Raw genomic sequence first — 24810 nt, 5'->3', positions numbered from 1 at the left:
GAGCCCCAGGTGCTGTCTCCTGGGGAGGGGGTACATACCAGGGACACTGCGCTGTCGTTCCTTACGAGGGAGGGGTGCGGTGCTTGGCCATGGGGGAGGGGAGGGGACTGCAGAAAAAGATGCACTGAGTCCACGGATCCCAGCTGCCCCTCCAGGGGGGCTCTGAGGGCCCTGGAGAGGCCTGATGAAGGACAAACTCTCCAGGAAAGGGGGTTTGTTCCATTTTCATCGGCCTCCAGAACATTCCCGAGGGGGGACACCCACCCAGTGACGGCCCTCCAGCCTCACGGCAGCCACCCACCCCTGCTGCTCCCTGCACCCACCAGGGCTTTGATTCCGGAAGCTTCGAGAGCTCGAAGGGCACAGTGACAGGAGAAAACCGAGGCCCCGAGCGAGGCCGAGGCCAGTAGGAGCAGAGCTTGGCCTGGAGCCAGGCGAGCCGTATCCCAGGGTCCCTCCACAGCCCGAGTGGGACAGCCTCCCCGAGGCTCCCTGCCTGGACAGTCCCGAGAGAGCCTGGCTGGCCAGGGCAGCGCCTCCCCTCTCCCAGGGGAAGCCCCCCGGGAAGGCTGGGAGGCCCTGCAGGCCCTCGATGCAGTGAACAGGGCCTGGGAACCCCCGGCCCCGAGGCCCAGGGGGCAACAGGGGTGTGGGTCAGGAAGCAAGTGCTGGGGAGCAGACTTGGCCCAGTGGTTAGGGCGTCCGTCTACCACATGGGAGGTCCGCGGTTCAAACCCCGGGCCTCCTTGACCCGTGCGCAGCTGGCCCATGTGCAGTGCTGATGTGTGCAAGGAGTGCCCTGTCACGCACGGGTGTCCCCCGCGTGTGGGAACCCCACATGCAAGGAGTGCACCCCGTAAGGAGAGCCGCCCAACACGAAAGAAAGTGCAGCCTGCCCAAGAATGGCACCACACACACGGAGAGCTGACACAACAAGATGACGCAATCAAAAGAAACACGGATTCCTGGTGCCCTTGATAAGGATAGAAGCGGTCACAGAAGAACACACAGAGAATGGAGAGCAGACAATTGGGGTGGGGGGAGAAGGGGAGAGAATTAAATAAAAAATAAATCTTTACAAAAAAGAAAAAGAACCAAGTGCCGGAGAGCTAAGCCAAAGGGGTGGTGCAGGCAGCGAGGGCCCCAGGCCGCCCCTGTTCTCCCCCAGCCCCTCTCTCCAGGCTGAGGACTCAGGACCTGGGGAAACAGGCAAGGAAGAGCGCTCCGTGACGTGTGGCGCCTGCCACAGTTGCGCAGTCCAACCTTGCAGTGACTGGACCCCAGAAAGGGCCTCGGGGAGCCTTCGCTGGACGGTTGTGGGATTACCTAGATGGGACCCTAGGCGGGGCAAGCCTGCGCTGTGGGATGGGATGCATCCACACTGTGGTCCACACTTCCCTCCACTTGTGACCGTTTTTCCTGGGGCTCCCCTCAGCCTGACCCTCAGTCTAGGGAACTTGGCTTTCTGGGGTCCTGGGGAAGCCCCCCTGCAAATCCAGCTTGAGTGCGCTCATTGCCTCCCAGCAAACCCTAAAGAAATCCCGAGCCTCCTCCACTCACCCCTCCCTCAGGCCCCGTCGCCCTCCCACCGCAGCTCCAGGCTTCCCTCTCTGACGGCCACCTCCTTCGTGCCTCCAGTGCCCGAGGCCAGCCGCTCGGCCAGCCCCTGAGACCACCGCCCATGTCCTCCGCCAGCTTTCCCCAGCCTCCGGTCCCCTCGGGCCCTCGCTGGCCTCTCCCAGCTTAGATTCCCCAGCCACCATATAATCGCTCCCTCGCAAATACCCCAGCCCGCCCACCCCGCTCTCCCTTCATCCTATTTACCTGCCCGCTCCATGCCCGCCCAAACGGACACAGTTGGAGGACAACCTTTACGGACTGGTCTTGCTTTGGAAATAGTGACCCCAGACCTCCAGGGGCCCTGTGGGAGGCCTGTCATCTCCACTCCTCTGGTTCATTCATTCCATGCCGTCCTCTCCTCTCTGACCACAGCTTCACCCCACCTCACCTACTGACCTTGCTCCTGGCCACTCAGAAACAAGAAGCTCTCAGAAGAGAACTTTACCCGTTCCCACCATCCACGTCTCTGCCCGCCCCCCGCTCCTTCGGTGGGGACACAGGACCCTCTCCCTCCTGCCTGACAAAGGATGCCATGCCAGTGATAGCCACTCCCTCCTGCACCACATTGCCCCTCTATTCTGCATACACACGTGTGCTTATAGATCCCTTTAAAAAAAAATTACCTCTGGACTCCATATCCCTCTCCATTTACCAGCAGGTGACTGCCCTTGATGGCAAAGCTCCTGAAGAAATCGTCTATACTTCCTGTCCCCCACTCCTTGCCTCTCCTTATCCCTTGAACCAATACCAGTTAGGACTTCACTCCCCACGGCCCATCAAAGCAGCACCCGGCAACAGCACCCAATCCAAGTGCTCAGAGCAGTTATCATCTTGACCCATGTGCAGGATTGGACATGTATGTTCTCTCTCTCCCTCTCAACTTCATCATTTGTGAAGAGGTATAACTGACCTACAATGAAATGCACCCATTTTAGGTATACAATCCAATGACTTTTGACAAATGGGTACCATCACCACAATCAAGACGGAACATTTCCATATCAAGACAGAAACCTCAAAAAGTTTCTAGGTTCACCTAATTGCAGCCAATCCCCACCTCACCTGGCACCAGACAGCCCCTGAGCTGCTTCTGTCACTCTAGGTTAATTCTGCCTTTCTAGCCTTTCATAGAAATGGAGTCCTGTGGCATATACTCTCTTATAATCAGCATGATTTTGAGATGGATCATGTCGTTTGATTTATCAGTAGTTTGTTCCTTTTTATATTCATTGCATGGATAAACAATATTTTGTTTATACAAGTGACCTATTGAAGAACATAGAGTTGTTACCAGCTTTCAGCTATTATGAATAAAGCTGCTCTTAATATAAACATTGATAAACAAGTCTTCGTGTGGACAAATGATTTCATTTCTCTTGGATAAGTATTTAGGAGTAAAAGTGTGAAGTCATTTGGTAGGTGCATGTTTAATTAACTTTATAAGAAACTGTCAAACTGTTTTCCAAAATGGCTTTACCATTTTACATTCCCACCAGCAATGTTTGAGATTTCCAGTTGCTCTAGATCCTCAAAAACACACGGTGTCATCAGTTTGTGGTTTTTTTTTTTCAAATCTGTGCCATTCCACTGGGTGTGCAGTGGTATCTCATTGTAGTTTTAATTTGTACTTTAATTCTGTACATTCCCAATGATGTTAAGCAGCTTTTCAAGTGCTTGTTGAAAAGCTTCTGTCTTCCTTTGTGAAGTGACTGTTAAAGTGTTTATCTCATTTTCTTTAACTGGATTCCTTCTTATTAAGTTGGAAGAGTTTTTTTTTTATATATATTCTAGATACAAGTTCTTTGACAGATATATATGATATGAATGTTTTCTCCCAGTCTACTTTTCATTCTCTTAATGATGTCTATGGAAGAGCAGAGGTTTTTAATTTTTTTTTTTTTTAAGCACTGGGGCCAGGAATTGAACCTGGGGCCCGGTATATGGGAAGCCGGCGCTCAGCCACTGAGCCATAATGGTTCCCCAGAGTTGGTTTCTTCGTTTGTTTGTGTATTAGTCAGCCAAAGAGGTGCTGATGCAAAATACCAGAAATCTGCTAGGCATTATAAAGGGTATTTGTTTGGGGTAGGAGCTTACAGATACCAGGCCATAAAGCATAAGTGACTTCGCTCACCAAAGTCTGTTTGGAGCAAGATGGCTGCCAACGTCTGCGAGGGCTCAGGCTTCCTGGGTTCCTACATTCCTGGGGCTTGATTTCCTCTGAGGTCAAGGTTCCTTCCTTCCTGGTGCTGCTTTCTCTTTCCTCTGGGTGCCGACTTTCCAGGTCTTCAGTATCAAACTCTAACATCAGAAATCCTCAACTCTGTGCTTTGCCATGCCTTTTATCTGTGAGTCCCCATCCACCAAGGGGTGGGGAAACAACACCCTAATCAAAACTCAATCTTGGCCAAGTACAGATCAGATTACAAGCATAATCCAATATTTCTTTTTGGAATTCATCAATTATATCAAACTGCTACAGTTTGCTTGCTTGTTTTCATTTTTAAGAGATCCCAGGGAATCGAGCCCGGGACCTCATACACAGGAAGCAGGCGCTCAACCACTCACTCAGGGAGCCGCATCTGCTCCCTGAGGTTTTAAATTTTGATGAAGTCCAATATATGGATTTGTGCTTTGGGGACCCTGAATAAGAAATCTTTGTCTATCTGACAAGTCCAACAATTTTCTCCTTCTAGAAGGCTTATGACTATTTGACCCATTTCAAGTTAATGTTTGGATATTGGATAAGGTTCAAGTTGAGGATCATTTTTTTAATTGTTGAGATTTATCATGAATAGATGTTGAATATTGTCAAGAGCTCCTTTGCATTTTATTGAGATTATCATAGAGTTGTTTGTTCCTCTGTTCTGTTGTCATGGTGAATCATATTGATTTTCAAATGTTAATCAACTTCGCATTCTGAGATAAATGCCACTTTATTGTAATGTATTATCCTTTATGTATATTGATGGATTTGATTTGCTAACATTTTGATAAGTATTTTAGGATTTTTCATCTATGTTTGCAAGGTATATTGGTTTGTAGGTTTCTTTCTTCTTTTCCTCCTCTTCCTCCTTCTTCTTCTATAATGACTTTCTCTGGTTTTGGTTTCAGGGTAATTCTGGTCTCATAAAAATAACTGAAAGGTGTTGCTTTCTCTTGAAGTTTCTGGAAGTATTTATGTAGAATTAATATTTTTAAATTCTTAAAGTCTAAAAATTTCCACCAGGCAGAAAGTGAAGGCAATCATAGAGCTCAATTCATTTGTTTCCTTTCTCCCAGGGATCACAGTCCTGTGCTTCTTGTTTCCCAATACCTGAAAACAGTTGTTTTCCATCTTATATGTCAGAATCCAGTCCAGCAAAGAGGAAGAAGGGATAGGGACCACTACAAGAGTCAGTCTCCATAAGAACACAGCAAACAACTTTCTTAGAGACAGAATTTAGTGCAAATCTGGTATAAGCCACACGTCCCCAGATTCCTCCAGCTCGGGGTTTGTCATGGAGTCATGTTAACAGAATCACCCAAGTTGCTATGAGTCTTATCCTATGTTAGTTGGTGTGAAGGTTTGAAGCTCAATAGACCCCAGAAAATCATGTCCTAAAAGCTAATCCATTCCTGTGGGCGTAGGAGATTTTGATTAGGTTAGTTCAGTTAGGTATGGCCCAGGGTGGGTCTTAATCCTATTACTGCAACCCTTTATAAACAGGATGAATATGGAGAGAGAAAGAAATCCACAGAAGCAAGGAAGCACAGAGAAAAGGTAAGTACCAGCAGATGCCACCATGTGCCTTGCCATGTGACAGAGGGGTCCAGAATCACTAGCAGCTGGTCTTCGGGGAAAAAAATCACCCAATAATGCTTTGATTTGGACGTTTTTCTCAGTTTCAAAACTGTAAGCTTGTAAATTGATAAATTTCCACTGTAAAAGCCAACCCATTTCCGGTATATTGTATTTTGACAGCCTAACAGACTAAAACAGTTGGGTTCTTTGGGCTGCAAGTGAGAGAAAATATAACTGAAGATATCTTAAAGCGAAAGGGAAACATTATCTCACATAATCAGCAGAACCTCCAGGGCTGGTTGATTCTGCGGCTCAGCCATGTTCTCAAGGACCAGGTTCCTCCCTCTCTCCCTTCAGCCGCCCTTGGGGTGCTGCTGGCTTTGTCCTCAGACCTGCTCCTCGTGCTGCAAGATGACTCCCATGGCTCTAAGCATCATCTTCAAATTTCGGGGGAGGGGGGGGTGCGGTGCGGGTGGAGGGTGGAGATGAAGAAGACCCAGCAAATTTCTTCTTACAATTCATCGTCCAAATTACATCACATGCCCATCCCTAAACCAATCCTTTGCAAAGGGAGTGGAAGTACCTTGGTCACCTTAAACTATTGCACGTTCATTGCGCCGGGGATGGGCCCTGGCCCCCCTGAAGCACACGTCTTCCTCGCTCCTAAGCAAAGCCAGGGTTCAGTTAGGGGGGGTAGTAATCAACAGAGACTGCTTCCACCCCCATGCCTTTATGCAAGGCCTCCAGTTTCCCGGAAAGTGTTCCCTGTTCACTTCTTTTTTTTCTTTTCTTTTCTTTTCAGTTTTTTTAGTTGTAATTTTGTGTACAAAGAATTGGCATTGTTTTAGTGAGGTAGATGTCCTGGGCAGTCCATTCAAGGAAGATCAATTAGTCCAACTTGATGACCCTGTGTCCTTCGTGTACTGAAACGCTGGCGGCACACATTGAGACTGCATTTCCTGATCAGACCACGTTGGTTTGAGCAGACACGGCAGGAGCAGGAACCCTGGCCTAATTTTCGTGGATGGCTCCAGTAGAGCTGCTGGCCACCCATCTTGCACTCTGGGCACAATGAGGGAAAAGGAAAGAGCTCCCTGTTCACTTCTGGGCTCACAAAAACATCATTCCCTTCTTGGCTGTTATCCAGAATTTTTTACTGCCAGTTCTGGTTTTCTCAGTGTTGCAGTTGCGATGGCTCATCTGTTGACAAAACTGCACTAGGGAACATCACCCCTGCCCCTGGTGCCCCTGAGAACTGCTCCCGCCACCTCCCAGGCATCCACTAGCGTGCCGGAGTCCCCAGGATGCCACAGCCGTGCTGGCTTCCAGGCAGTGGAGTGGAGAGGGTCCCCGCTGCCTCTCACTTGCTTTACTTTGTCTTCTGTGCTCCCAAACAATATTTTGGAGGAATGAGCTCCTTTGGCTCCTCTCTTCATCTCTTCCCTCCCTAAGATCCATACATAAGGCCTCAGGGTCAAGTTCCTAATCCAGCTCACCTCGAATCTGTACAGTCCTGTACATTCTTTCAACCCCAGATGAGCACGTCCAACGGTGCTCATGCACCTCCACATCCATGGTGCAGAAAGAGCTTGAGCAAGAGTTGCATCCCCACCCCACCACTACACAGGAAATATCTACACTTTCCTTTGACTTTATATGTCAAGAAGCTCAGTGCTAAACCTATATCACAACATAGCCATGGGGTAGGGCTCTCTGGATAGTTTATCTCAAGCTCATTTTCCTTCCTTCCTTTATTCATTTATTCACTCATTCAACAAACACATCTTTTTTTGTTTTGTTTTCGTTTTTGTTTTTAGGAGGTACTAGGGATTGAACTCAGGACCTAGTACATGGGAGGCAGGTGCTCAACCACTGAACTACGTCCACATCCCTTCAACAAATATCTCTTGAGCACTTACTCTGCTGTGTGTGCTAGGAACACATAATGACTAAAGAGACCAAAAAAATAAATTATCCTTGTAGAACTTGCATTCTAGTGGTAGAGTGGAAAAGACAGACAACACAAAATACAGAAGCGAAGTACTAGCAGCTTAGAGGGTGGTAAGTGCTCTGAGGAAAATAAAGCAGGGAAGGGAATAGGGAGTGCAGAGCTTAGAAAGGGAGACAGAGAAACCCTGGTGGTTAAGTGACATTTGAAAACGGCGAGGGAGTGAGCCACTAGCGTGACTTGGGACACGGGTTCCAGGCAGAGGAAAGAGCAAGTCTAGAGCAACCTTGTCCAACGTTGTTTTTATTCATATATTGTTAAGTGGCTGTACGTGTTCCTGTAAGCTGTCACAGGTCATTGGTAGAACAAAACAGGGCATAAAAAAAATATAGCTGGGCCTCCAGGCAAAGAACCCCGGGTTCCAAGAGCAGGCCCAAGTGCATCTCAGCCCTTCTTGAAGACCGAGTTGAGCCCCCCTCTTTGTCATGGTCTCCCCTGTAGCGTCTTCCAGGCCCCTGCTCCTTGTCTTGTCTCTGGACCCTCTCCCTGGGGGACCTGAGTGGGTGTGGAGCAGAGGGGTGCACGTCTCTGTCTCCATCGAGACTGGCTACTCCTGAGAGCAGCAGGTGCACCCCGGCTCTTCCTTGTCTTCACAGGGCCTCCCAAGGGATGCTCTGGAGGGGCTCCAGGGAGGTCCAAGGGGGGTGCCCCTGCAATTGGAAGGCAAATAAGAGGAGCAAAGAAGGGAAGAAGCTGCAGAGAAGCCACTCTAGACTACCCCCGAGAGCTGCCTCACAGAAGTCTCTGGAGTCAACCTACAGTTGAGCTTCAGAGGCCCTAAATTCTCTGAAATTATAGGCAAAGGGTGTGTGCTTGTGTCTCTGTGCATTTTTCTGTGGAGGATGATCAGTTGCTTTAATCAGGCTTACAGGGCAGCCTGTGACCCAGAAAACAGTTAGGAACAGGGTTCTGAAAATTTAGACTTGGCAGGCTAAGAATCAGTAAGGAGAGCCCCCTGAAAATCATTCAGAACATCTGGGGTTCTCCGTTGCAAGCCAGAGGGGCCTTGTGTGCACGTGGGCATGTGGGAGAGGGATGGGCTAGACACGGTGGCTAGTGGGGAGGGGACGCGCAGCAGCAAGCCTGGGGGCCACAGAGAGCCATACCCCCACTGAGGCGGAGGGTCCGCAATGACTACGAAGCTTCCCAGGGGGGTGGGGTCCCAACAGGGTGCCCAAGCCACGCAGCAGGGAATAAGGGTGTGTGGTGAGCATGACTGAATATAGGGTGGGGGATTCTCAGGGGTGCAGCCTGGGGGTTCCACAATGGGACTCTTGACCTCTGATGACCTGGTCCCTGGCCCTCAACTGAGGCTCAGGAGCTGAACTCGAAATCCTAGGGGTGGAACATAAAGCAGCAGCAGTTCCTAGGAAGGAACCAGGAACCAAGAACAAGAACCGAGACCCAACCTGCCTTCCACACAGGCTCCCACACAGGAAGTGGGACAGGCTGCAATGAATGCCAACTACACACAAGAAAGGCTGGGTGGTCACTTCATTCCAACTTGGGTTTGGCTGGCGTTGACCATGGACACTGGCAGTTTGAGATTATTTAAGAATTCCAAGAAGTGACATTATGTTTGTAAACTGGTCTATTCCTCTGGGCATGACACCCTTTGATTGTATTAGATTCAGCTGGAGTGTCTTATTAAATTATGTTGAGATTAGGGCTTTGATTGAACCACCTCAGTAGGGTGTAACTTGGGCTGAGTCCTGCCCCCTTGGTGGGCTATATAAACAGACACACACGGAAGAAGATACACAGAAAGGAGAAGGCTCAAACAGCTAAAGCCCCAGGAAGAGAGATGAGCACTATACCAGCCTATTGCTGAGATCAAAAGAAGCTGGGCCCACGGAGCCTTAAGAGGAAGAAGGAAGGAGAGACTATACAGAGATCGCCCGCCATCTTGCTTCGACACGTGGCAACAGAGAAAATTACCTCGAGTTGGACTCGTCAGGGCCTTGTGACTATAAGTTTCTACCCCAAATAAATACTCTTTATAAAAACCAATGGATGTGGGGTACTTTGCATCAGTGCCCCTTTGGCTGACTAATACAGATGGCCCCTCTAAACCAGGCCAGGCTCCCCATGGAAAGAGGCCATGGGGCCTTCTCTAATGGCCCAAATCAGGCCTTGAGTGGAAATGCATGTGGCAGATAATATTCTGATAATATTGTGAAATACTAACTGACGCTTCCCCCATATTTCACCACTGACCTTTTCCCTACTGGGAAAGCTGAGCCAGAGCCTAGGAAATGTCAGAAAAATGGTGTTCTAGAGTCAGTAGCCCAGGTCTTGGGGGCTCCTAGAAAATTCCTGCTGAGGCAGAACTCCAATACTAGGGGAAAAGAGAGTTGGAGCAGGAGATGGGGAGAGGAGACCTGAGAGGTGGTGGGTCATGGAGAAGTGTCCTGTGGCCACCTCTCACCACACACTCCCCAGGAAGAGAGCAGAGTCCCCAGGGGAGAGAGAGATGGACTCCCAGATGGGGTCTGGGGATCAGAAAGCAAGGCAGGGCACTCCCAGAGACCCCCAGCATGGGACCCCAGTCAAAACCCGGGCACCAGTGGGAAACTGAGGCCTCTCGTCTAGTCAAGCCTGGGGGTCTCCTGTGGCGCAGGGCTCTGTATGGAATGAGTCCACGAGCCTGTGAAGAGTGAAGAGGTAGGTGAGTAGCCAAAAGGGAGAAACGCTGGTGTGTCCGCAGCAGCCTGTGGGTTGATGACCCCGCCAGGTCAGCCCAGGGCTTCTCGGCAGATGTCAGCATGGACCAGAGTGGGGCCCGGTTGCTCACCGCCCCCTGCCTGCAGAGCTCCCACCCCCAAGCTCCCATGCCTCCCTGGGGAAAAGAGAAGAATCCCCAGTTAACAAAGACTAGGGGTCCTCAAAACAACTTAGGGCCTAGAAAAAAGGAAGAAGCGATGCTCTTCACAAATCAATTTGTGGACTACGATTTGTACCTGCCTCACCAGTGGGAAGAAGTTTGGAGGTGAAGGGAAGAAAGCCTGCGGCGGGGAATTGGAGGGGAGGTGGACTCCAGGGACTGCGGCCTGTTCACCAGAGGGAAACGTGTCCACAGCAGAGATGAGTGTGACGTGGCAAGGGAGGCAATTCTCAGAGCCGAGACGACAATGCCACGTACGTGAGCCCTGGAAGAATGGCTCGACAAGGGTGGAACGATGACATTCGCTCTAGGTTAAGACAATCTTTTAGGAGTGGAAAGAGCATGGCTGAATGCACTGTCACGGATTTAGGCTGAGCTTGTTCATCACAACCCCTCGGTCCCAGGCTGCGGTCCCCAAGGCGCAGGAGCGGGCCCCCACCCAGCCGCGTCCCAGGCAGCCCTCGTGTAGCTGCCCTGTGGGGGGCGGGCACTGGGTGGTCCCGCAGATGCAAGGATGAGTGAAGATGCCATCCCAACCACAGCTGCCTGAACAGGTAGCCCTACCCACAGCGCCCCTTCTATGAAGGGGGAGCAAGTACTAGCCCGTGTTCCTGGAACCTGCATGCTTTCCTTCTCCTGACCTCTGGCTCAGGCCTGTTTCTCCTTTGAACAGCGACTCCACCTGTGGGCAAAGCACGGAGGGTTCCATAGAAGTTAAGGTGATTGGGTGAAAACTATGGGAGTTCAGGCTGAGGGGCAAGGAGAGTGGAGATAAGACAGGGAATCCCAGACCAAACGAGGGGGAACTGAGTTGTTGGGATCTTAGAAAGAGGGAGAGAAAGAGAAAAAGATGGAAATAAAGTGTTTGAGCGCATATGGGGAAGCAGCTTCCTTCTAGTTGGGGGAGAGAGAGAGAGGGAACGCTGGGAAGAGAGGATATGAATTATTTGTGTGAATTAAGGATGCACTCTCAGACAAACAATCCAGTTTCTCCAACAACTCAATGGCATGGAAAGAATAAAAAAAGGAGGGAAATGGAATAGAACGTCATGTGTGCCTTCGTTTGGATCCCAATTTGAATAAACCAACAGAATTTGAATAAACCCTCATGTGGAACAGCTGGGGAAGTAAGGATTGAGTGGTAGATGAGGCTAATTCTTTTAGTGATGATGGCGTCATGGTGGTTGCTTTCAAAACTGTCCTTGTCAGAAGAGGTGCAGCCTGGCTGAAGGATTTAGATTAGCTGTTGGGATGTAAGTGTGAGTGAGGGTGGGGAAGAGGTCAAGGAAACAAGGTTGGCAGAAGCTGACCATTGCAGAAGCCAGCGCTGGCATGGAGGGACCTGGGCTGGCCACAGCAGGAGGCCAGAGTATCCTCTCTGGCAGAGAGATGGGAACAAGCAGGATGGGTCCATGGGACCCCTGGGACCTCATAAGCCTATCAGGGGCCAGAGAACCCAAGCCATACAGCCAGGTCAGGTGGGCCCTCAAAAGTTGTTCTTTGGGACTCTACTGGGGGGTCTTCAAGATACTTCCTCTGAAATGGAGAAGAGGACATCCTAGTCACATCATATTTTAGTGAATCCCAAAAAGTACATAAGAATTTTCATAGGTTCATCCTCAACCTTGGTCAACCTAAAGTTATTTTCAACTTCTATGCTTGCCTTTAATGTATTTGACTTTCAAACAGCCCACCACACTTTGCCACAGTATAGGCTGACCCCCATCCCCTCTTTCCCACATCCAGCCCGGAGTGGCCCATCTGCCGCCAAAAAGACATTCTGAGCTGGAGGACCTGCCGGGCCCCCAACACTTAGCAGGTGCCTCCACCTCTTCTCAGTCCTACCACCATAGTTAATCTGGTTATGGGACCATTTACCAAGGTTACTCATTATTTCATGAAAGTGAGTGGACATGGAAAAATGAAAGCATGACTACCAGTAATAGGAAATCAACTTAATATGGTTGAGGCAAAGATGGAAATCATTCTCCGTGCTGAAGCAGCAAGCCTTGAGTCCCAACCAGCTGCACCTTGGACTTCAGCCAACTGTGTGGTCAAACGTGAAGGGAAAGAACATAATTAAAAAGCACATGTGCAATTGTAGATTACATCTAACTTGTAGGGGTGTGATTAGGGATTTGACTATATTTTTAGCTCAGGGGAATAAACCCATTGCATATTCCCTCCCCCCTTTCCAATAAAACTGAGTCTGTTACTCGAATTGGTAACTTCCGTGCTGTTTCTCAGTACTGTTAGGTTCATCTTCAACCAGTCTCCCCAACTCTACCCGGTTTGTTTGCAGTTACCAGAGAGGGTTTCATAAAATACCAACCTGACCTTAGTCCTTTCCAAGCAGGAAGTCTCTGAATCTCACTTCCTGAGGTCCAGGCAGCTTCGGTGTCTGCTAAACCGCCCACTGGACCCTGCTGCCCAAGGACCACCCAGCAGTGGCTGCCTCCCAGCCCCTGGGCTTGGTCCTCTCCAGGATATCTCGGGCTCTGCAGTTACCCTCACCGGCTTCCTCCTTGCCTTCATGACATGAAACAGAGCCCCTTCCCCGGCACACACACACGCCCTTGGCCTTCTGCCATCTCCCAGGAGCTCTGATCACTGCTGCTTCGCCGAAGGTTTCTCAAGCCACCACTGAACGGGAACCACAGAAATGAGCTGAAAACACCACCCCCTCTCAAAGCTCGACCCAGGCAAACAAGACAGATTAGGGAGCCCTAGTTTTTGTTCTCAAAAAAAAAACACAACACGTTAGTAAACATTAAAATAAGCATTAACAAAGAAAAGAGAAAGTAATGAAAAAGGAAGTCAAGAAAAGGAAAGGAAGAAAAAAAGAAAGGGAAAAAAAGATAAAGGAAGAAGGAAAGAAAAACGTCTCCCAAACTTCTGTGCCCAGATATCTGTTACATTTCTTTGCAAAGAGTCAGTTTTATAACCTGCTTTTTACACTAAGGGTCATGTATATTCTTTCCACTACAAGATATAGCCTTCATAATTATAATATTTAAATCACATAATATTCTATTAAGGGGATATGCCATCATTCATGTGAGCATTTCCCAACTGTAGATCATTTAGGAAGCTTTTCCTTGCTTTGGGATTCTTTTAAGATACAGTCCCTGAAGAAGAGTCACTGTGTCAGAGGACACTAATGTTTTTAGGGCACTTGATACATATTGTTATATTCCTTTGGCAGTGGCAGGGAGCTGTAGCAATTCCTTCGGCAGACCAGTGGTTCTCAAAGTGCAGTACAGGAACCCTTGGGGTGGGGGGGCGTTCCTCAGACTCTTTTAGGGAGTCCACAGCATCAAAACTATCTTCATAATATGTCCAAGATGTTATTTATTATTTCCACTGCTATTCTTTCATGAGTATACAGTAGAGTTTTCCAGCTACTGCATGATGTGTGATATGACACAGACTGACTGCAGAAGCCGATGGGAGAGTCTAGTTATCCTCCATTAATCCAGACATCAAAGAGACTTGAAAAAAATGTAAAAAAAATGCCTCTCTCCTCACTAAATTTTTGTTTTGGAAAAAAATGTTATTTTCCTTAAAAGATATTTAAATATATGTATTTTTAATTTTCTACAATTTATAATACATAAATAAAAGCTCTTTGGAGTCTTTAATAAATTTAATAGTGTAAAGGGGTCCTGAGGCCAAGTTTGAGAACTGCTGACCTGGATGTGACGTGGTGGAGAGAAAGGCACCCAGGATGTGGGACTTGCCGAGCAAGGGTTAGTTTTGACCATTTCCTCCAGCCTGTCCCACATGGGTGGCACTGGCAGAAGATGCCAAATGATTCTACGTTTTTCTTTTTATCCCTTCTCCCCTTCACCCCCAGCTCAACCCCCCACCCCCACCCCCGACCACACAGACCTCTCTCTTTCTCTCTTCCTAGCTCTTCCCTTGTTTTTCTCTCCTTGTCCCTCTCTAGGTCTCAACTCTCATAACAAAAGCTGCACAAATAATGAAACTTTCCCTTCTTAACATGAATTGAAATTTTTCTCACATATAAATAGACTTGATGGCATTTGAAATAGCCTTTTCATTATTACTAAGCCAATCGAAAGAGGTAATGTGCATATTTCTAAAATACATCTTCACAAATAACCAAAAAACTGAAAATGAAAAAGATTTTTTTTTTCACATCAAATTGGCAAAGATTTAGCCAATGGTGATTCTTAACCCTGGCAAAAAAAAAAAAAAATCTAGGGAGGTGGATACATCCTGCACTTTCTAGAAGGCAATGTGGCAACATGTATCAACAGCCTCAAAGATAGCCTTGCCATTGGCCCAGAAGAAAGTAAGAAGTTGTCGGTTTCACTTTGTGTTGAGTTACAACTTGGAGATTTATTAGTATGTTACCAGGGAGGAGATCCTACAAATTGAGGGTGAAAAGGAATTTTCGCCCCTTTTACCAAGTCCAGAGAAGGTTACATTTGGGGTCGGGGTGGGGATGTAGGGGGTGCTGGAGTTCAGGTAGAAATGGCACAGTCAGAAGAGCGTCTGTGGGGAGATGTGGGCAAAGCCTCCAGTGGGCAGCAGGCCAGGGGCTCCAGGGGGGGCAGGGAGCGGGGAAGCCTGCGAGGAGGCGTGGTTGAGTGTCCCGTCTTGAAATGCTCTCCCAAGCTTTCAGGAATATTTGGTGAAGAGGTACAGCCTGGTTTCAACTATGAGATCCAGAAGTGGCTAGCGTCTCACCACTTCCCCTTAAAGTCGAGATGAGACCTGAAAGGGTGGGGGACGACCACAGCCCTCCCTGAGCTCTTGTTTCGTGGCCTATTGTCTTCGTTTCCTGGCTGCTGTGAAATACCACACAATGCGTTGGCTTAAACAATGGGAATGTATTGGCTCATGGTTTCAGAGACGGAAGTCCAAATCAAAAGCGTTGGCAAGACCATGCTTTCTCCCAGAAGAATGAAGCCTCTGGAGCTGGCCGTGGCGATCCTTGGGTTCCTTGGCTTTTCTCGCTGCCTCCGGTCACGTGGCGATGACCTCTCCCTTCTCCTCCAGGTTCCCGCTGACTCCTGACTTCTGTGACTTCCCAGTTGTCTTCCTAAGGCTTCCAGTCATTTGGACTGAGACCCACCCTCCTTCAGTCAGGCCACGCCTTCACTTAAAAGAGCCTCTCCAAGAGGCCCTGTTGATGACAGGTCACACCCACAGGAATGTGGAGCGAGATTAAGAGCACGTCTAAATTGGGGCCCACAGTTCAAGCTACCTCACCTGGGATGGCCGAAGCCCTCCCAAGTGCGTTCTGAGTCCCCAGAGCAGGTCCTCTGACATCGTCACTGCTTCCCCCGTGGGGCCTCTGGGGTCAGCCTCTTTCCAAAGTGCCACAGAGAGCCCTGCTCACAAGGCGGTTGTGCGTGTCCTGAGGGCATTTCTGGGGGCACGGGAGGGTTTGCATCGCAGAAGCACATGCTTCATTCAGTCAGGCCCTCCACAGCTAAGATGGCTGCCGGCTGCCTTGTCCCTGTGAACAACCCCAGGCCTTCCCCACACAACCACAGCCTGCACCTGCAGGCTCCTCTCGCCCTGCGGCTCTCACAGCCATTCTTCCTCTCCTTCGCCTCACGTGCTGCAGTTGAAGCCTCTGTGTTGTGGCTCACACTTGTGCTGACAACCACACCCTCAAGTCTCACCTGCCCCAACAGTTGTGCGGTGCTTCCCCAGCTGAGAGACCTCTGGTGCCAGTGGTTACAGTGACAGCATTTCACCCTTTCACTCGGGCCTTGGAGACAAGGATGTCTGGGCCCACACCTGGGGTGCTGTGACTCAGGGAAAACGGGCACCCCAGAGGAGTTAATTATGAGGTGGTCACAGGTGACGAGGGAGAGACAGCTAGCTGGCCAGGGAGGTTCTGTGGATTCTGGAAAATTCCTCAGGGCTTCGATAGCTGGCAGAAAAATGACCTCCCCAAATGTCCACGTCCTCATCCCCAGACCCTGTAACTTGTTAGGTCACATGGCGAGGGGAAATGAAGGCTGCAGATGGGATGAAAGTGGCTGACCAACTGATCTAAACGTAAGAAGAATACCCTGGATTATCTGGGAAGGGCCTCGTGTAATCACAAAGATCTTAAAAATGAAGAGGGAAGCAGAGGAGAAAGTCAGAATGATGGGATGTGAGAAGGACTCAGCCTGCCGTTTGAAGATGGAGAACGGGGCCTTGAACCAAGGAATGGGGGCGGCCACTGGAAGCTGGAAAAAGGCCAGGGGACAGGCGCTCCCCTAGGGCTCCCAGAAGAAACACAGCCCTGCCCACACCCTGATTTAGCACAGTGAGACCATGCCGGACTTCTGACCTCCAGGCTACATGAGGATAAATTTGCATTGTTGGAAACCTCTAAATTGGTAGTAATTTCTTAGCCACAGCAATAAGAAGCTAATTCAGCTTTCCAGGCATTACGAAGGGAAGAGAACCTAGTCTCTCTACCTACCCTAGGATGGGGCCTCAGATGGTGGTAATGAGAGAATTACGTGCAGGATCACCCAGGAAGCTACAGAAGCTGGAAACATCCAGGTTACATATCTGCCTAGTGTAGAGCTTGTTAAAGATCATGAATATGCATGAGCGTGATCCGTGCGAGGGCTGTGCACCACCAGAAAGAGGGAGCTGGCAGCCCCCCGATCTCCCACCAGGGGAGGCCCTCAGCGTTCGAGGCTCAGAGAGCAGATGGGTGGGCTTCCTAGAGCAAGTTCATTTCGAGAACCACAGTTTCCAAGGCCGCCCGCCCTCTAGCTTCTGATCAACAAGACACCGAGAAAGCCCAGCCAGAGGGCTCTGGGCGAGTGTCGAAGGTTCCAGTGTTTGCTACACAGCCCCACAATCAGGCCCTGGCATCAGGCTGGCTGCAAGCATCTGTGGGCCGGTTCCCCACCCTCACCCCTGACAGCATGTCCAGTGTTCCCACAAAGACAGCCAGCCCCCGGTCGGGTCTAGGAGCCCTTCTGTCTCTGAAGGCCACTCGGCTTAACTCTCTCACGGTTGCATTTAAAATGTAGCTTGCAGAGAACAGTCTTGTTGTCCTGATTTCCAGGTCAAGGGCAGGAGGCTCCAGTAGTTGTTGTGTGCTGGGAACACTCCCCCACCCCCCCCACCCCCAGTTAATTTTTCTTGAAGCAAAAAGTCCTTGGGGAAAGGGGCCAGCCTGGGCCCTGAAAGAACTCTGGGCACCTCTCAGCTCTGGGGTGGGCTTTGGTGTTTTTGTCTCTATTCCCACCAAGCTGGCATTAGCCTCCTCATCTCTTATCAATGGAAGCCCCAAGTGTGGAGTGGGGTGACTTAGCCCCTCAAATCCACCTGTCACCTGCTTGTTCTGTTTGGAAGCCCATTCGTTGAAGGCTTTCTAGTTTAGTCTCAAAATGTACAACGTCAAAGCTCTCTAGTTTATAGGGTTCTTTGTCATCATAAGGTGGCATCCTTCTCAACTTCCCAAGAGAAAGAAACCCATGAGGTACCTACCCCCCCCCCGCCCCATTGCACCACCTGGTAGCTGTGGGACTTTGAGTCAATTATTTAATCCCCTAAATCTCATGCTTTCATTCCACAAGTGCTTACTGAGCACAAACTATATGCCACACACTGACCTAAGGAAGGCCAGAGACATAGCAGTAAGCAAAACATGAAAAATCCCTGCCTTCAAGGAAATTACACTCTAATGGAAGGAAACAGAAAATAAGCAAATAACATATATAGCAGGCCACGTGGTGACAAGTGTCAAGGAGAAATTAGAGCAGGGAAGGGGGCTTGAAATTGACAGGAGCAAGGTTGAAATTTGAAATACAAAAGCCAGGTGAGGCCTTACTGAGAAGACAGTATGTGAGCAAAGACCGGAGGGAGGTGACTTTGGGTCCTTATTTGTAAAATGGGGGTGGATGATAACAACAGTACTTGCCTCATCAAATTGTTGTAAGAATTACATGACCTGCAATGTTAGTTATTGTTATAATCACTGCTTTAATAAATGCTTCAGTGAGGCTTTAGTGTTTTTCAAGTATCCAGTTTTAGTTTGTGTTGGGAATTCAAAGATAACAAATATGGATTGCAGGCCAGTACACCCTTTAAGAAAATCTTAACAGATCACTAATTGATTGCTCCACTCTGTCCTTGAACCCAGAGTGCCCCAGGAATCCTTCTTAACACAGTCCTCCAGCAGTACCCACCAAGGAATTGGAACTGACAGGTGAAAAGGAATGCACATGCTATCCCTTGATGCAAATATAGTTAGGGATGGATTGAGCTTTTGAATTCCACCACCGTTTTTTTGCCTTTAATATGTGACAGTAATTTCCTCTGTCAACAAGAGTTGCCATCCCACCTCATTCATCTTTTCTGTGCAATGATGATCTTCAGCTGCTTTCAATAGCAGTGAAAAGAATAATTTGCAGTTCACTATCGAGATTATGTAAAACAACACAAACCACTTACATGAGTTGTCCAGTGTTTACGTGCTACATCCCTAAGACCTGCCCAGGAGAAAAGTCTTGATTTTCTATTTCCTGTTTCCTTGATCTGCCAACAGGTTCTTGTTATGAGCATGTGTCAGAGTGGGTCAGACGTTCTCAGAAAAGAAAGTGGCTTTCACAAAGACTCCTCATTCTCCTTACATAATTGCAAAATTCCCACAATCTAGACATAGACTCTTTCTCACTACACATTCTCTTGAGTCTGTTCAAGACAGTACTAATGTCTAAATTTAGTAACACATTTGTAATATCACTACTCAGAGGTCTGGTCTATTCAATAACAGCTCACTGAAACTTTTCCTTAAACTATAAAGCTCAAGTGTCGAGAGCCTTAAGAACTACATATAACCCATGGTAGACCAGATGCCCAAAAAGGACTCACATGGGAAAATGTAGCCAAAATATATATATGTATATAGTACTAGAGATGACTGGAGATGGAGATGGAGATGGAGGGTTTTTTTTTAAGATTTATTTACTCCCCCCGCCCCCCTACCGGCATGCCTCCATTGTTTGTGCTCACTGTCTGCTCTCTGTTTGTCTTCTTTTTTTTTTTTTAAGAAGGCACCAGGAACCAAATCTGAAACCTCCCATGTGAGAGAGAGGCATCCAATCACTTGAGCCACCTCTACTCCCTACTCGTTGTGTCTCTCATTGTGTTTTTTCGCTGTATCTCTTCGTTGCATCATCTTGCTGAATCATCTTATGTCAGCTCACAGCACCAGTCTGTTGCATCAGCTTGTTGTCTTGCTCGTCTTCTTTAGGAGGCACCAGGGGGAAACGGACTTGGCCCAGTGGTTAGGGCGTCCGTCTACCACATGGGAAGTCCGCGGTTCAAACCCCAGGCCTCCCTGACCCGTGTGGACCTGGCCCATGCGCAGTGCTGATGCGCGCAAGGAGTGCCACACCACGCAGGGGTGTCCCCGTGTAGGGGAGCCCACGCGCAAGGAGTGCGCCCGTACGGAGAGCCGCCCAGCACAAAAGAGAGTGCAGCCTTCCCAGGAATGGCGCCACCCACACTTCCCGTGACGCTGACGACGACAACAGAAGCGGACAAAGAAACAAGACACAGCAAATAGACAAAGAGAACAGACAACCAGGGGAGGGGGGGAATTAAATAAATAAATAAATCTTTAAAAAAAAAAAAAAGGAGGCACCAGGAACCAAATCCAAGACCTCCATGTGGTAGGCAGGTGCCCAACTGCTTGAATCACATTGCTTCCCCAGCGATAGACTTTTTCTGCTGAACCCTTTGAAAGTAAGTTGCTGATATAAGGATGCTTTCACCCCTAAATATTTCAGCCTATACCTCCTAAGAGAAAGTCATTCTCTTACAGAACCACAATACCACCATCACACCCAAGAAATTTAACATGGATACAATAATATTATCTACTAGACACTTTTTATTCAAATTTCTCCAATTGTCTCCAAAATGTCTTTTATATATATTTTTAGTTATTATCCTGCATCCAATCATGTTTTATACATTGTATTTTACTGTTTAACATTAATCTTCATCTAGAGTTATTATCCCACATTTTTTACCTTTCACGACCTTGACATTTTTAAGAGTCTTATAGGCTATTTCCAGTCACTATTTGCCTAATTGCTTCCTCATGATGTAACTCAAGTTAGTCCAATTTGGCAAGAAAACTACATAGGTGCTGTTGTGTCCTTTCTAATACACCAGGAGACACATAATGTTAGTGTGTCCCATGACTTGTGATGCTAATTTCGATCATTTATTAAGGTGATGTCCAACAGATCTTTCCTTTGTAATTACTAGTAGTCTGCAAGATGATATTTTGTGAATATCCTGGATTTAACACCTTCATCCTGATGGCTGTCACATCTGTTGATGATATTGCCTGAATGGGTCATTATGGGAGTCGTTTCAAAAGGGTGATTATTCAATTCTATCATTCCTTCTTTACTAGCTAGCATTCTTCTGTGAGGACATGGTGAAATATGGGTTTTAATTGTCATGAAGCACACTTAAAATAGCAGGGAATCTTCCACTGAAAATACAGTGGTAAGCACAACGTACTAAGAAAGGATAGTAGCATTTTCAAAATAATGGTAATTGCCATATTTATGATCTCCATTTCTCTTCCTCCTCTTCCTCCTATTTTCCCTTCAACTGCTCCATTCATTGAGTACTGCCTTAAGTGCATTATGCACATGGGGTCATTTAATTACTCACAGCCACCCATAAGGGAGGCAGTATCAGTTCCATTTTGCAGATGAGGAAACTGAAACAGAGAAGTAACTTGCCCAAGGTCATCCAGTAAGTGACAGACCTGGGACTCGAACCCAAACCTATGTGACTTCTAAGGCCAAGTTCTTATCTAAAGTGTTATCCTTTTTGTACACAAATATAATAATCACAGCAATAATAACCCTTTATTTTTGTTGATTCCTAAAGAACTTTTCATCCTTGCCCCCAAGTATTAATAATGCATAATAAAAAGGCGAGAGGAATTGCACCAAAATAGCTGGTATGGAATTATGCATTATTCTTTATATGTAGCTCTATAACCCAAGTCTGCACATGTATTTCTTTTGTGATTTTTTTCAAAATCTTGGTTTTTTTAAAGAGGAAAAAAGATTTGGGCAAATTTCTAGATGTCAGATTCAGAAAGGCTCTTCCTAAGGGTTGTTATCCCTGTTAGAACCAGGATCCCACGGTGGATCCATGGACATATGCCTGGGTTTGCATGTTAGCAGGTAATTCCATGCTGACCCATAGCAAAGGAATCCAGTTCAACCGATGGTGCATTTTCCCAGAGCCCTAATCAGAAGCTGGCTCTGTGCAAGGTGCTGGGCAGCTGTGGAGGACAGGGAGGCTGAGCCTTGGACCTCAGAGTTCACAAAGGAACACACATAAGAAACAATTTTTGAGCAGTACAATATCAGAAATGCTCCTTGGCAGAATAAGAGTAGTGACCATCAGCTGGGAAATTCAGACACAAAAGAGGTGACTGGGCCAGAGGCTTCAAGAAGTTTCTAGAAGGGACATCAGAATCACAGACCAGGAAGTCCTTACTCTGAGCCTTTTATAAGATTTTTGGCCTTGATAGCTTTCCCATGATTTTTATTTTGGCTACTCCATGTCTGTTTCCCTATGGTCTTCAGCAGAAACAAATTTAAAAAGGAAAAAGAAGAGTTACCAGGAGACCGAATACCAGTTGAAAACCATGCACAATTCTGAATAACAAAAAGGCACCATAGGCAGCTCAGACAGCCACATAAAGGGCTTGGAAGTTGTCACTCCCATTCTCACAACAGGAAAAAGCCAAACGAACTGAAGATCCTTCAGAGAACTGAGGTCACAGGGCAAACCACCACCCCAAGGACTTGAGAGACGGGCAAATACAGAGAACCCCAGCTTACCAGGAGCAGGAGCCACGGGGAGCCAGCAGCCAGCAGGAACACTTAAATGAGTATTGATGAACTGCTGGAAGCCTGAGAGTTAAACACCCCCGGGAGTCCCACCGAGGGAGGCCCTCACACTTTTGGAGGTTTTCCCTCCAGGAGCCCCACCAGGTTCTCACTGTGAAGATCAGAGAAAAAGCCCTGTGCTTTGGGCAGGCAGGGGGGAAATGTAACCATTTTGAAATATGCCGAAGGGAAAAGTAGCCATTTGGAAGGCCCAGAGTGTTCTGTCCTCTGGGACAAAGGCCAGCATCAAGGGACGCTCCTCTCCCAGAGCCCTATCTGACCAGGCGCAGGGCACTTAGAGAACTCCCGCCCTCCCTGCCTTCCTGTCTCAGTAAGGGGAGGAAAAAGGTTAAGCAAAGCTTCCGAAGGTCACAGCCCAGGGACTCAGGCCCACTAAAAAACCCCTGAGATTTAATCATGAGATTGTAGACCCTTCCCTCCCCAATACTTTACCACCACATCACATCACCAGGGCTTCCGTGCAATACCAGAGGAATGCACCTGAGAGAGCTGCAAGGCACCAACTACGGGAGACGGAATTCTTAGGGAAACCAAAGCGTAAAAAGGGACACAAAATAAATTTAAAAATAAAAAATAAGGGAACTACAGAAAACGGAAGTCTCTTGGACCCACAGCTACAGCAACCATTAAACTCAGTCTGGCTTCTGATCAGATGATCGTAAAACCACAACTAAAAGCTTGATTGCATCCGATCCTGTTATCAGATACATCGTGTCCAGCTTTCAAAGCAACAACAAAAATTGCAAGGGAACAAAAACACAGTCTGAAGAGACAAAGCAAGTACCAGACCATAAATTATAAGATAAGAAATTTTAAGTAAGTTTGAATAATATGTTAAGAACTCTAATAGACAGTATGCAAGAACAGTTGGGTAGTATAAGCACAAAAAGGGAAACTCTAGGAAAGAATAAAAAGAAAATACTAGCAATAAAAAAAATGAAGAATGCCTTTGGTGGGTTCCTCAGTAGGCAGAACATGACCAAAGAAAGAATCAGTGAGCTTGAAGATATATCAATAGAAACATCCCAAACTTAAGTGGAGAATTAAAAACAAAAGGAACAATATCTAAAACCTGTGGGACAATTACGAAAGTTATAGCTTCTGTGTAATGAAATGCCAGAAGTAGAAGAAAGAGAGAAAGAAGCAGAAGAAATATTTGAACAATGGCTGATTTGTTCCCAAAATTATTGTGTGACACCAAACCACAAACCTAGTGTATTAGTCAGCCAAAGGGGTGCTGAGCAAAATACCAGAAACTGGTTGGTTTTTACAAAGGTTATCTATTTTGGGTAGGAGCTTACAGTTACCAGGCCATAAAGCGTAAGTTGCTTCCCTCACTAAAGTCTATTTCACATGTTGGAGCAAGATGTTTGCCAACGGCTGTGAGGGTTCAGGCTTCTTAGGTTCCTCCCTTGTAGGGTTTTGCTTCTCTCTGGGTTCAAGGTTCCTTTCTTCCCAGGGCTTGCTTCTTCCTGGGCTCAGGATTTCTCTCTTCCTGGGGCTGGTTTTTCTTTCCTCTGTGAGCTTACTTTCCAGGCTTCCAGCTTAAGGCTTCAGCCTCAAACTCCAATATCAAAACTCCAACATAAAAAACCCCTCAACTCTGTTCTTTGCCATGCCTTTTATCTGTAAATCCCCACCCACCAAGAGGTGCAGACTCAATGCCCTAATCATAACTCAATCATCCCCAGGCACAGATCAGGTTACAAACATAATCCAATATCTATTTTTGGAATTCATAACTGTGTCAAACTGCTACACCTAGGAAGTTCAAAGAACAAGTAGGATAAACTCAAAAAACCTCCACCTAAGCATATCATAGTCAAAAAGCAGAAAACCAAAGACAAAGAGAAAGTCTTAAAAGAAACCATAGGAAAAAAATCACCTTTGCTATAGTGGAACAAGGACAAGAATTATATAAAATTTCTTGGCAGAGCAGACAATCAGCAAGATGGTGGCAGAGTAAGGAACTCTTAGAGTCAGCTCGTATTACAGAGCAGTTAGTAACCACCCAGAGCTATCTAAAGCACCTGTTTGAGGGAAGCAGACTTGGCCCAGTGGTTAGGGCATCTGCCTACCAGGTGGAAGGTCCATGGTTCAAACCCCAGGCCTCCTTGACCTATGTGGACCTGGCCCATGTGCAGTGCTGATGCGCGCAAGGAGTGCCCTGCCATGCAGGGGTGTCCCCTGCGTAGGGGAGCCCCACATGCAAGGAGTGCACCCCCTAAGGAAAGCCACCCAGCACGAGAGAAAGTGCAACCTGCCCAAGAATGGCGCTGCCCACACGGAGAGCTAACACAACAAGATGACACAACAAGAAGAAACACAGATTCCTGGTGCTGCTGATAAGGATAGAAGTGGTTACAGAAGAACACATAGTGAATGTACACATAGAGCAGACAACTGGGGGGGGGGGGAGGGAGAGAAATAAATATAAATAAATGAATAAACAAAATAAAAATTTAAAATAAATAAATAAATAAACACCTGTTTGGGAACTCCAAGAGACCAGAAGAGCATCCTGCAATATCCTTGAAAGAATGGAAGGAGGAGACTGCCCATCTGC

This window comes from Dasypus novemcinctus, chromosome 7, assembly GCF_030445035.2.
Source record: "Dasypus novemcinctus isolate mDasNov1 chromosome 7, mDasNov1.1.hap2, whole genome shotgun sequence".
Classification (NCBI taxonomy): domain Eukaryota; kingdom Metazoa; phylum Chordata; class Mammalia; order Cingulata; family Dasypodidae; genus Dasypus; species Dasypus novemcinctus.
The sequence above is the reverse complement of the archived record's forward strand: the minus strand, read 5'-3'. Positions refer to the sequence as shown.